We start from the raw sequence: 14,693 nt of genomic DNA on the forward strand, positions 1-14,693 counted from the left end.
ACAAGCAGTGAAATGAAGCTGCATATAAATACAAAGCACAGCAATCACAACGTTCCAGTTAAAAAGAGAAAACAACCAACAGCTGGGTTGTGCTGTAGAGAAAAAAGTAACATGGGATGATCACACAGGCTGTCAGTCCTTCCTGTTATCACACTGATTGGTTTTTGTTTTGGTTTTTGCAAGAACAAAACTGGGGTGATAGAACATGTTGCCTTTAGTGCTCTTGTTTAGAGCCTTGCTACTATTCAGGAATGGAACAGTTTGTAAGAGTACCAGGAAGCTGCCCAAGTCATATTGGATTCCCTTTGCTCTCAGGTAGGTGAGGGGTCAAATTCTTCACATGCAAGTTCACTTTTTCTCCCCTATCTGTTGAGTAAATGCAAATTTTTGTTTGCTTAAAATGACATTTTGCTATAATGTCTGGCATTTAGGAATTGTGTTGGCTTGCTTTTGGCAAGTCCCACTTTGTTTTTTGGTGGTTTGCAGTGCTACTATGATCACAGGAAGCTGACATGTATGTTGCCTGTTTATCAAAGTCAAGCAGCTATGAAGGCTGTGAATCGTCAGGCTATAGTTCTTTGGAGAAACTGCTAATTAATTCACGGGCTCCAAACTGTAACTCCATGAAGCTGTGTCTGCATACTTGATTTTGGTCTCTCAGCAGACAGCTTTATCTGATTATCAAGGTTTCCTCAAAAAAGCAAACCAACAAATTTGGGTAGGGATTCCTTGCTTTCCCTGAGCAGACATCTTTACAGGGAGGACAGTGATGTCCTATTGCCTACGGAGGGCCTCTCAGAGGAACAGGGCTAAGAGAGCTGGGCTGAAGGTATACCAATATACTTTGTGTGATGCTACTGAATTGCTGAGACTTGGGAGACTGGTAGAGACACGTCAGGCAAAATTAGCTAAACCCAATCAAAACTTCACACATAGGGTCAGCATCTCAGCTCTCAGATTGACATGCCAGCATGAAGGCTCTTCTGATTCTCAGGCCTGCGGTGAAGGAGCTGAATGTGGAAGCTCATGCCTGCAGGGGTCTGCAGCTCTGTCAGGGGCAGACGATGGGATATGATGTCAGGATTTCCAGCAACAAAATGAAAGCTCTAGGAGATCACTTCAAAGAAAAGACGTCAATGAGATTCTAGCAATGCAATTTAGCAGAGTAAATATTTGGTGCAGTGTGTAGCAGAGCCAGAATAACTGGAGTCAAACTGACTGAGAGAGCTTTGCCTTCATGGAGGGAAGCATTAAAAATCCCCAAACTAATCACAGCCCTTGTCTAATACACCTTTTTCTTCTCTTTCTTCCCTCACTTGCTGTTGTCATTCCTGAGCTGGATTTTGAGATGCACATCAACACTTTCCCTCTCCCATGCAGCACTAACCCACACGCACCTGGTGGGTTAAAGGGAACACGAAAGGCCACGGCCAGAGAACCCTGCTACCATCTGCCATTCAGCTCCTTGGGGAATGGCCAACAAGAAACAGATTACAGCAACCATTGTGATGTGGACATATCCAGCAGACAAGCCTGACAGCTCCTTTTTTGTCACTCTCTTCTTTCCAGAGCTATGCAGTGACAATAATTACGTCCTTCCCTTGGTCCCTCCAATGTGGCTGTCCCCAAACAGGGGCAGGGCCCTGGGCTACTGAGTACTCCCTGCTGCAGCCATGAAAAGACAAACAAAGGGGAGGTGAGGCCAGGAATTGTAGGAGATGGGAAATGGGAAAGAATCAGAGGAATCCAACAGGGGGAAGGGAGAGGGAAGGAGGCAATCTCCCATGCAGCTTCTACAGGTAAGGTTCTGTTCTTAAGGAAAATAGGGGAAAACTACTGTTCCACTTGAACTTAATAAAGGACACAGGAAATTGCAAACGTGCAATATGGCACAGGCAGCTGCAGTGGCACAGCAGAGAACTGCAGCTGTAGTTTCAGCAGTAAAACCTCCCTGCTCACATGCTGTAATGTGATGAAAAGCAGAGCAATCTAAGCAGAGTGGCACAATCCTAGACTACAGCAAATGAGAACAAGCCCAAATGCAGAAGACAAGGATTCAGAAACAAAGGAAAAATACCTACTTACTTTCAGAAGGCCTCAGGTAGGCAAGGATCTCCAAGAAGATCCCCTCACCTCCACTGCCATCCCTTAAATGAGGGCTGGGAAGAGCTGGATCCTGGCTGCACCCCTTCTGAACACTCAAGTGCATTGCTTTCACCTGAGCTCCCCTGGGTTGGCCCCGCCTTCCCACCAGGTGCTCCATCAGTGCTTCAGGTCTTAGCATTTCCACTACACTGCTGTCTGTTCTCTTCCTCCCACATAACCACATTTGCTAGCTCCCAACTAGAAATATTGATACTCCAGGTACAGGTGAGTCAACAATCCCAGCAGTTAAGTCAAAATATTTCTCTCAGAAAAAAAATATTTCTAAGTGTTTATCACAGAGATGTAAGTGATGGGTATATCATGAACAGCAGAGCAAGGTTTCTGCAGAAAGCCTCCCCAAACATAGGCCTTGTGGGAATCAGGCCCATCAGAGCTCTCTGAGATGGGCAAACCAGATGGAACAAAAGGAGATCTGATGTTTTATTTTCTGAGTGTGCTTAGATTTTTCTGCTGTTTTATCAACAAACGAATTCACACCTGAAAACAACTTCAATATCATCTTGTAATGTGGGATGATGCATCTGCTGAGGTCCGTCTGTCAGTGCTTTATGCAGTTTTCTTTGTGTTTTCAAGCCCTGCTGGGAGACATCTAATTATTTTCACATACCAGGCTACTGCCATGAGTTTGTCTTGGTGACTCACACGTCCTCTGTTAGCCTCATGTTTACAGTGACCCTCTTGAATCTGCACTCACGTGGGCAGAGGTATCAGCAACCACACTGATGCGGCTGTCATGATGATGAATATCCACACAGGACCCCCTTTCTCTGTGATGCTTTTCCCAGCACTGCCCAAAGCTCAACATGCAGCATCTATGTACCTGGTGTTTCAAGGAGCTACATAATGTAGGCGCACAAGACAAGTGCCTTATTTTTAGCTCAAAGGTGATGCTTTTGCCACATCCCACCCAGCTGCTCTATTATGTTCTTGCAATTTTCCCAGCTTTTAATACCAACCAGTCACCTCTTTCACCTGCACATCCATGTTTTTACTCAGGACACCTGCAGAGCTACTTACATTACTGTGCTCTTTAAAACTCATCTCTGACATAGTGACTATCGAAAGTTTCAAGTCTCTAAAGCATGGTTGTTCCTCTCGTCTTTGACCATTTAACTCTGTGAAGCCAAGCAAGATCTGCCACCAAAACAAATAAATCAAGGTGCACATGTGGTGTTTATAAATGCATACATAGATTCTGTTCCCTCTGTGTTTACAGATTACTTCTCAGAGAGGAAATAAGTTTGTGAGGAGCAAGAGAATTCCTGCTGTCCCGGTCACCCTGCAGAGAAGTGACTAGGTTACCTATTTTGATGCTTCCTTGCAGATGGGCTTTGTAGTTTTAATAGTACATTCATTTTTAGGAATGTCAAGTAATAAACAAACAGAGCTAAATTGGAACCACCATAGGGGCCTTGGAAACCTGCCTCTAAACCAAAAATTCATTCATGAGCAGACTCACAGCAGAGATGCCTGCAGCCAGCCAGCTCTGCTGGGTCAGTAATTAGCTCTTCATTTGAACTTTTAGCAGAAACACAAAAATAAACAATAGGGACATTCAGAAAAAAAAAATATACATATAATGTTCCAGCTCCCATATGGCAAATGGGGCCAAAGTCTGCTCTGGGACATGTGACCATGACCTTCGTGAGGACATCATGGTGCCCAGGGGCAGAATTTGGGTCGCAGTATGTCCTTAGAAAAAAATTCATGGCAGAGACCAAATAAGGACACTGGTCTCTGCTTGGGCAAGACAGAGGACAGACCCTCATGCTGCTGTGGGTGAACTCATGCATTCCTTGCGCCATATATTGAGAAGGGCCCTGACACCTCTAGGAATAGAAGTAGGTGAGTGATGTTTATCTCTGGAGTAGCACCATCATCACACAGTTGAGGTGCACTGTGCCTCCCACCACTGCACCCAGCCACTGGTATCCCCAGATAAGCAACACTGGTGATACTGGTTAGTCTACTGGACTGCAAATTCTAGCTTCACTGTCATCAGTTATAGTGTCCTTCATCTGCCCTCAGGAACTTCCAGAACAGAGAACACCACGGATGACATCTTTCAGGCTACAGGTCCTGACCCAAAATTCCATCTCTACCTATTTGGTTTTGGTCAGGAAATTTGGAGACATACATACATGATATGGCACAGAAACCAAAATCTTATTACCCCAAAAAGACAAGTTGCAAGCCCCATGCCCATGAAGATGTTTTGATGCCTGGATTTTAGTGGCTCTGCAGCTTGAGAGTGATTAGCTTGTGACAACAACTACTGCCAGATCCTCTGTAGGTATAACTGGGGACAGCTTTGCTGATCCTGCAGATGTGCCAAGAAACTGACCCACACATTTATTTCCCCAGCAATACATGGAGACTGTAGCACAGGGTACTGTAAGAACTGAATGAAGACAGAATATTTTTAGATTTGGTGAAGAAAGAGGAGAAAGAAAGGAGTGAGCCCACAAGCTCTGCTTTGATGATTTAGCCGATGCAGATTTGTGACAAATTGTTTTTCTGCATGAGTCTGAACTGATACAGATTTACATGAGTGGTTAAAAAGTAATACCAGTTGGGAAATAAAATCCCCAAAAGCACCACAGCAAAGCAATAAACTTAAGAAGCAATTAGACAGACAGAAGAATGATCAGAAACGTTTTACAATGGAAAAAAAAGATATTAATAACAGAGAAAAAGAGAGTGGTTGGACACTTGTAATGCTGGTTGTGGCAGGCTGAAAGCAGAGGATCCAAAAAGCCATTAGGAAAAAGACATGAAGAGTCTTGTAATAATATCCTGGGGAACATGCATGCCACAGATTCAATGACTTTAAGACTCTGTTGTATGTTCTGCAACAATTGTTTGAAGTCTAATCTGCCTGGAATGATTGGTAAAGAACTTATGTTAACGTCAATCCAATGTCCTCAAGGAAATACACTCTGGACTTGACATTAAATTACATATTCTGTAACCAGGACATTTGAAGTATTTTCCTAATCTTATGGATACAGAGATCTCTATCCAATAATTCTTCTGATGTTGTGAAAGAGTTTCCTTCCGCTTCCTCTTATTTAAAATCTGAGAAACAATCACATATTAACCACTAGTGACTCTCATGATCATGAAGTTGTGAACCAGAACAGTTCCAGTCTGTAACACAATAATAATTAATACTATTATCTGCAGTGCTCAGTGACTGCGCAGAAAGCTGTTTCCAAGGTCAGACATATGGAAAGGAGTGGGACCCACAGTGTATCTCATGACTTCAAAGCAAAAATTAGCTGATAACTAAGATGATATTGATGCAATATGATCAAGTGCAACTTTAATTAAATGCAGCTAAAAGCACCTCAAGGTCCTCACCATTTTTGCAAATTAAGTAAAAAAACTTTCAGGAATTATTGTTTTCTTCCAGTGTGTTCAGAGGTGAGCTTACATTTAGGAAGGGAAGGGAAGCCACAAAGCCTTACATGGAGAGTTTATAAAGCACTTGATCTGATATATAACCATGCCAGATGCCAACATTGTGCCTGGTGTGCCCGTTTATCACCCTGTTACCAGCCATACAGACTGCCTGAAGACATTTGCTCCCACAGGAGGCAAGTTGATAAATGGCTGCAGTAGGCTCAGCTCTGGTTTGTGACAAGATTATTTATTGGGTTAAAAAAAAAGAGAAGAAAATCTCTAGATGACAGCAATAAAAGCTTGGTTCTTCTTCAAGGTGCTGCCAGACACATGGGACTGATACAATCTGGCTTTTATTTGCTTAGGTTCTCCTGTTGGTTCAAAATCTATGAGGAGTTGGAGGCCCTGCAGCTATAACTGCACACAACTTCTAACCTATGCCAATAAAAAAACAGTTTTGCTCAACAAAAGGTTGTTTTCAAGAATCAAAGTTATTGCGATGGCTTGCACTGACTTCAGTAAGATCTGGTTAGAGCAGAATTTACTAGGCTGAGCTGATAATTTATCAGTGGGTAAATGGTAACCACAATCTCCCCATCAATCAATGCTACTTCTATGCCCTTCTGCTTTCTGTATTAGAATTTCCTCTCCACGAAAAGCAGATTACCTTTTTTTTGCTTTTCTTTTCTAACATGCTTTAAGTTTTTTTTTGCTCTTCACATCTAGAACAATTGAGAAGGGCCCCAAAAGAGCCAGGTACAAAATGAAGATGAATGAGAGAGGCTGAGAGAAATCCATGGGATGGTCACTGGTCTGAAGATGGGGAACAGAAAGTCTTAGATTCACCACATCACAAAGAAGAAAAGAAGAGGAAAGAAGAGGAAAGCTATCAGGTGGCAGACCTCAAAACAAACAGAAGATGTTTGTTCACATAACAGCTAAATCATGCTTCAGAGAACAGGAATGTTTGCATAGATTGACTTCAACTGCAATTTAAAGAGCAATTAGAAGAAATCACGCAATAATAGAACAGATCACACTTCTGGATCACAAACATGCTGAGGTACATAGCCTTGAAAGCAGCTTTCCTTGCTCTTACATTATCACAATGGAATTTGCTATCAGTCACTGTCAGACCCAAGGAACTGGATCAGAAATATTTTTAGCCTTAGCCTGTGTAATTCTCCTGATAGGAACGGTACTCTGCTGTAACTGTAGTTTAAAAAGCAAAGTTAAAACTTCTTCCCACAGAGCTGTCCATCTATTGTCCAGCTTTCAGACTTTCACAGATAGATTTGAAGAACTGTATTAGCGAAATGGATTTTGGTACTACCAGAAAATATAAGCCCTCAATATAAAATATTAAATTATTGCTGATTAATTCTTTTATGGGCTCGGACTTGCCACTGATTTAATACTCTTGGATAATTACTTCTATTATAACTGTGTCTTTGATTTTTAATTAACCGTACAAAGTTTCTCATTCAAATCTAATATTACCTTTGTTAACACTGTCAACCCTCTGTTTAGATATTCTTCTCACATTAAACTGTAATGCTCAGACCTTAAATTCTGCTGTTTTATAACAATGAGAAAAGATTCCATATGAGGCTTCTTTATTCTACATCATCATCTACCAAAAATGCTGTGACCTGGCTCTAGCAGCACCACATTTGATGCAAGACTGTTGGCCACCTCTTATGAGGCCAAAACACAACCCTTGTGCCATTACTCACTTAAATCCATATTTACAAACTTTTAATTAAGTGGTTTTACTCTATTAAACTTCAATACAAGCAAGCTGTCTGGGAACTGTGTGCTGAGCATTTGCAGTGATCAGGCTCCTTGCAATTCAGAGTCTGGACATGGTTGTCATACTTAACCATTCACATCACAATTTGATCTTTGCTTTGAAAATGTCAACTTTTCTACTTTAACTTCCTTGAAATTAGATTTGCATTTGTCTACTGAGAGACAATATTAACAGTACTTAGAAATTGCCTTGAAATCATTGTTAGGATAAAAGGTGAAGCACAATATGTGAAATGTGGAGTCCCAGCACTGCTTTCCAAACCATCACATTGTGACACATAGATGTTGTTTTGCATTTTTAAGATCCATGCCCTTTTTATGTATTAGGGATTCCTCAGGGACTCCTTTATTTTGCCCTGTCAGTCTGCATCAAGCACTTCTGTCCCCCAACACCATCACAGCTGGAACATCCTGTGGGATGACCCAGAGATCTCCTTTCATCTGATGGCCAAGCACATCCCACAGTGCTCCCAGGCCCAATAGACCAAGAATAAGGATCTGAACTGAGTCCTGAGTGAAGAAGATCTGCTATATGACAACAAAAGAAGACATGGCAGAGATGCTCCAGCCACACATACCTGAGAGGAAAGACGGATGATGTACTGCAGCTCTACCACCACTGCTTGAAGCTCAGTTGTGCTCAGAAGCATGAGGTCTCGGCTATGCCCTGATTCTGATGGTCACTAAGCTGCCTCTGAACACAGATGAATCCCAGAGAAAGGGATGCCACAGCCTATTCTGTGGTTAATGAAACCAAGAGAACGGAGCCTAAAAAATAATTATTTTGTGCTTGAGGAAACATGGAAATAATCATGAGCTGCTGCAGACTATGTGAAACTAAATTATTTGTATTCAAATATGTGCAAAACCAATGATCATTTTTGGTTTTTGATCAGCTCAGCTTAGTCTGCACTTTAGGGAAATTAATTTGATGCTCTGGGTGTAAACATTCTTTCAAAATGCTTACCGTAAAGCAATGTTTTCCTCCTGCTCTCCTGAGCACCAGAGCAATTTTCAAAGCATTCCCATTGATAATGCAAACAAAACACAGACCACTTCATCGGGAGGACGCGAAATTGCAATCAGAAAAGTAATACTCAAAATGAAATTTAATCTGTATTCACATTATCACCTGGTCCTTTCCAGGCTATGTGTGGGTGGTGTGTAGAGACTTCATGCAGGTTCAGTAGTATTTATGGTTGCTAAAGGCTACAAACAGACAAAAGCTACCCACCCAGACCACAGTGAAAGTAAGGAATGGCATCAGGAGCTCTTTTACAATGAACCAATATAAACTACTTCTAATTAAGTCAGAGGGTCAAAGCATTTACAGTCTTCTAATACTAGAGGCACTCTACCAGAATGCCGTATCACATCCAGGTGACAACCTGACTGCAGTATCTTTAATGTCCTTATTGGACATCTCTGAAAGCTGCCATGAAGAGTGCTGGAGCTGAGCTTCAGCTCCCTGCAAATGTCATGGACCTCACAAAACCATTTCCATGACCTTTGTGACAAGGAGCCACAAATCTGAGATCCTTCCTACGAAAGGGAGAAGCACAGACCAGGGATGAAGGACAGCAAGCAGGCAGAGCTGAGGCCTCGGAGCACTTTCTCCTGCAGCAGTTAGGAGGATCTGAATTTTACATTACTGTGAAATACAAATATAAATCTTCCCTGAGGAATGAAAAGGATTACAACCAAAGCCCTGTCTCTATCCTAGTTCCCAGCCCCTGTGCAGAGCAATTGTCCCTGCTGTACTGGCAGAGAGTAAAGTGAACTTTTTTGCACTGGTTTTCTGCTGACTGAGCTGGAATGGCTCAGCTTTGGGTCTGATGAGGGCTGAGCCACTGGACAGGAAGGGATGGTATGTAGATTGCTGACCATGTTTCACAGGAGGACTCGCTTTCTTTTCTAGATGGTTTCTGATGTCCAGAGCTATCATTCATCTTCCTTCATTTTCCTTTCAGTCCTTCTGTAATTGCTTGGGGATATTAAGTGCTGCCAACTTTGGGGTCATTATTAACCCTAGGCAAAATGTGTATTGGAAGACCACAGATTTTAATTCTGCCTTGTTACCATAGTTGCATATGAGTAAGAGGTGCCAATTGAACCCCACCTGGAAGCTCTAAGTAAACGATGACCAATGAAGAATTAAAGCATTTGAAGAAGAAAAAGGCAAGAACACCCTTGGTAAAAGCTTAAAAATATGAAGCCAGACAATCAATTTCTATACACTTGTCATCACCCTGCCTGTTCAAATCTCATGAGGTTCTAGCCAGCTATTGATCAGTGCCATGATGCTTCTCAGTGGCATATGGAGAAGTTCTGCCTTTGATCACAGCTACTGCAGATGATGTACACATTATACTCTCACTAGTTTTATTCTGATTTTGTTCTGGTTCAGAAACATGCATCTAAAGAAAACTTTTCTACTATCACAGAGTAAGCAGAAAATGCACAAGAATCAATTTCAAATCTGACAGAATGATTAATACCAGTATTTACATCCCCAGATTTTCCCATCTGCCAAAATATCAGTTCAGTTCCTACAATGCCGCAGGTGTGTGACTGCTGGGATTGAACTCTGCTAAAAGTAACTTGGAAACTTCAGAGAGCAGCCCTGTGCAGAGATTCACTATTTGACAACAGAAACAACTGCTACTCTCTTTGACAATAACTTTAAATGCCCTGGTATTTTGGCTTTTGTTTTTGTTGTTTAAATATATGCTGCTTTTTTTAACATGTTTTAAAGAAAAAAAAACTCGCATGTTTGCTTGAAAACAAGTGACCCTAGTTATTACAGAGAAGTTCGCCTGTTAAGACTGCAAGGGAATCTGACTCAGAGAAGTTTCTACTCCACACAGGTTTACATTCCATTATAGAGTAGGTCTTCTACAACATGATTTCAGGGCAAACATGGATGCAAGGAATCTGAAAAAGCAACCTGTCAATCTGTTCTCCATCCAGATAGCTTTCAAGGACATTTACTACAAACCTGTGAAAAGAAAGCTACTTACAGGCTTGGGATTTATAGAAAGTGCTGCCTATTTGTGCTCCCTCTTTTGTCAATAGCATTAAGATTTGCAGTTTGCACTGAATTATCCTATGACTTGAATCTTACCAAGCTATCAAAATCTGCTTTCTAGATAAAGTCATGCTAGTGTTTGATACATTTGTCAGTGCCAGGCACATAGCAGTGCTTACAAGCATGGATATTTCTCAAGTCTTCTTCAACGGCAGACAAAAGGGAGGTACAAATGAATTACAACTTATTCACACCAATGCTTTAAAATAATTATCAACCACTTATTGTCTGGAGACACAATAAGACAATTCCTGCCTCCTGATTTCACACAAACTCCTGAATATAATGAGGCACAGTTTATTTAGCGAATGTAAAGCATCCAACTCTTGTGCTGACACCTCCAGAAAGATTTATTGTTCTTTCATTATGCTAAATACTTGGGATGGATCATGCCTCATTATACAAAATATAATCCGTTGCCATTCAACTGAATGAGACTTGATATGGAAGAGGCAGGGGGGTGCTAATTGTCAAAATAGCTTCATGGTGACATATTCTTTCAGCAACAGAGTTCAAGCATTTGACATGGTAAAAATGTCTGTCTTCACTTCTTTCTAACATCAGAAGAATGTTGCTGAAGCCCAAGGAAGTCAGATGGGAGTTGGAAGAAGAACATTATTTTTTAACTTTGCACAGCTTCTTTTTGAACCCCAAACACACTATGCCCTTGCCAAAATAAGAATATGAATTATGAATATAGCTAATAAATTGGGCTTAGTACTCTGCAATTACAGTGTATTCTAAGGTAAAATTTGCTTCCAGTTATTTCCTAAACTGGCTAAGGAATGTGTGCAAGGATTGCTAAAATAATCAACAAAATTGATGCCAAACAGGAAAGCTTCCAAACCAAAACCTGCAGCCATGTTCTCTACTATAAGCATCAACAGATTTATGCCACACATAGCTCAGTCTCAGAAGTCATCTGCTACACATCTACCAATATCTGGGAAGAAGACTTGGATTACCACATAATACTAACAAGGGACAATAATGTTTTCTGTCCTGAACCTCCAGTATCAAACTTATTTCAACAGGAGCTTGATCATTTAGCCTGAGCTCCCCTAATGCCCAGTGCTGCGTCTTACTCTGATATCCAGCTGCTCCCATCATCTGCCCTCAGCAGTGAAAACACCTTAGTGAGGCAACAGATCGTGGTTCTGGGTAGTGAGAAATGTACCAACTTCAGGGGTCAATTTGAAGCCACAGAAACAAAGAAACAATTATGGCTCCAATGTGCACCGAAAGAGGAAATCAAAGTGTGAAAGACACATCCCTGTAGTGGTATTAGGCAACTCCTTTCATATTTGCCTCCTTCTGGGCAAATTTAATCTGTATTATAAAAGGCTCCAGCCATCTGAGGCACTGGGAAAGTCCATCTGGTAGCAATGAAGGCAATGCCGAGCAGATAGAGCACTATTAAAGCCTTCAGCAGACACAGCCTATTAAAGCAAAGCTGCCACCACTCAGACATTCTGCTAGACATGAGCCTGAAGGCTGTTGGGCTCTTGGGGTTTTTCCTCCAGGTTTTAAGAGAGGTCGAAGAGCGAAGTTTCAAGTCATAAAAATATCCCTCTCTCAGCCACCTCAGGGAAATACAGTCACCCGCCTGGGTGAAATGGAAGAAAAGGAACAGATTTCATTGGGAAAAAAAAAGAAAGGGGAAAAAAAACCCCTTTACTGAGAATTTAAGCTTTTTAAGCACCTGTGAGGGATTCTGGACATCATTTGAAGCTTTCTAAACTCTAAAGTCTGTCTTAAGCTAGGTTTATGTTACATAAATGTTTGCTTTCAAATTCGTGATTATTATGAAAGATACAACATGAACATAATAAATGATTGTGGTATTAAAGCACATCTGACGGCATCATCTTGAGTGCTGTTTCCCTTAATGCTCTACTTACATGGCATGGAGGGATTTGCTCAGAAACTGCATTAGGATGAATAGAGTTCAACAGTACAGCCCATGACATCCTTTTCTCTTCTCACTGAACAATTCATAGTAGCCAAAATACTGTGAAAAGTGCAACTTCAGGTTTGAAATACAGAGATGCCAATGCTAGCCTGCTGCTTGGCAGAAAGGTGATTAGGACTGGAGGCAATATGGCACTAAAGCTCCTGGCTTTAGTTTTATTCCCACAGCCTTTGGCTCATGATTGAAACTGCACTTACAAAGCCAAAGCAGAAACACAGAGTAAGCAAGAGAAAAGGCACTGAAGACAAGAGGAAGATACACAGGGGGAAAGAAATGAATAGAATTTGATCTTGACTAGAATGATACTTAGATCCAAGACTTCATCCACCCTTTGCTGTTCACACTGCCAAGAGCATTTTATTGCATTCAAGTTACAGTCAAATGGATGGTTTTGGTTCCCATGTAACCTAGACATTCTAAACTACCTCTTGTATTCAAGCTTCAGTGTAAATGAGATGTCTCAAACTAACACCCTCCGTACAGTTGCTAGAAGAGAAAGGAAGACCATAGTTAAGCTATCTCTGATCACCATAATGGACCCTATAGACAGCAAATTGTTGTGGTTAACTTGCAGCACTGATGTTGTTTTTTTATTTGTGACTGTTAGAGACGTCACCTCTTTCTGAAGCGTTTTACTTTTAAATAATTAAGGCTTACTCAAGCAGTTAGCACAAAAAGTATTTGAAATGCTAATCCAGCATCTCAGACAAAACTGTTGAATCAAATTTAAATCCTGTTGTTCCTTAAATACTCTGCAAAATACGATAATGTCCACAGCGTACTGATAACCTCTGTGCAATAGAAAGAAAGAGGCCAACGTGTTTCATGTGATGGTTATTAAATGGAAGTGCTGACAGACCTTTAAACACACTCAGGCTGGGCATACTGATTTAATGAGAGCAATAAGGGGCAGGTGGGTTGAGAATTCCTGCTGAGATTAGATCCTGACTGGCCAATGGGTCTTTTGAAAATGTTTTTTAACACAAGCTGTACACAGGGCCAGCTTTTGCACTACAGGAAGAAAAGCGTCTTTTCATTTTAACTTTATCAGCCAAGCTTCTAACAACCTTGTGACTAACATATATATATATATAGTTAATGCCATCATGATTGGATTTTTTTGAACATGTTTCTTTCTCTAACTACATTCAAATGCAGAAAAGAAGGGGAAAAGAAATCTCTTGCTTTGTGTCTTATCTCTGGATTTATGTGGTTTTCCTTTTTCAAGATTCAGTAAATCACGTTCTCAGTACACAGCTAGAACTACTCAAACTATGCTGAAATAAAGTGGCTGTGTTGTGTCTGTGCTACATTCCTAGTGGCTATTGTTCTTTTTGCCAGAACTTCCACGATCCATTCAACACTGAGCAAGCCATATTTTCAAACCAACATTGAAATAACAGAATGAATCTGGCTCTGCCTACCAGTGCCAAGCCACTGAAGAAGCTGTCCCTAACTATGGCAGGGACCACATAGAAAGGGCAGAAGCACTCAAACATCCAACTATTCCTAAATGCTAAGACCAAAAGTACATTCTAAGATCACACACTGAAATAATGACCAACTTTCACCCATGTGAAATATGAAATACTAATGCCAAACCCTGGTCTTGGGTATCTCAAAGAATGCCAAGGCTCAAGGTGACTGATTTTCCATACAGCAAGAATCATTCCTGCAGTGGGGACAGTAAGCCCTGCAAAAGCAGAGGGCTGGAAAGGGGACTGCTGGGTAACCTGCCTTACACTCCTCATTCTTGCTTCTGCAGCGCTGGCAGAAGTTGAAGTTGCTGAGCTTTTCATTGCAGAAATGTCTGGGTTCCTCTTAAAGGTGCATTTTTCTATACAAAGCAGTATATTTTGCTGTCGTGATGCGGTACTATCTGAGTTTATCTCCCCCTGCACACCTGGTATTCCAGCCTCCCATCCCACTTGCTGTCACAGTCTTACATGGAGAGGTTACTGCTAAAGAAAGGGGCTCCCAATAGAGGGCAAAGCAAAACTACAACAACCTTGCAGTCTCTCCTCCTCACCGTGCTTATTATTGTTTCAGGAAACAATCAAGATTTCAGAGGTCTGCTACGTCATGCTGTTTTTGCAGTGTGTTCTTGGGAATGGAATGACTGAAGGCAAAGAGAGATTCATTATCCTGTACTACTGTTACAGTGAAACACGTTCAACAATTAACTCGGTGTGGGTGAAGCACTGCCAATAGTGGCAGCAATTACAAGAGATGCTAGAAAGAATCTGTAAC

The 14,693-nt window shown here is 41.3% G+C and overlaps 1 protein-coding gene across 3 annotated transcripts in view; it reads right to left on the reverse strand.

Annotated features, from left to right (window-relative positions):
• TMEM132D (transmembrane protein 132D) overlaps positions 1-14,693 on the reverse strand; it is a 192,759-nt gene that overhangs the window by 42,638 nt on the left and 135,428 nt on the right. Inside the window, exon 1 of one of the 3 annotated variants that reach the window (XM_072350882.1) lies at positions 2,086-2,174. The exons of the other annotated variants lie outside the window; for them this stretch is intronic. The gene's annotated coding sequence lies outside the window, so the exon portion shown is untranslated. Of the gene's footprint in view, positions 1-2,085; positions 2,175-14,693 lie in introns of those variants that run through there. 3 annotated transcript variants of the gene reach the window in all.

This window comes from Excalfactoria chinensis, chromosome 16 (assembly GCF_039878825.1).
Source record: "Excalfactoria chinensis isolate bCotChi1 chromosome 16, bCotChi1.hap2, whole genome shotgun sequence".
Lineage (NCBI taxonomy): Eukaryota > Metazoa > Chordata > Aves > Galliformes > Phasianidae > Excalfactoria > Excalfactoria chinensis.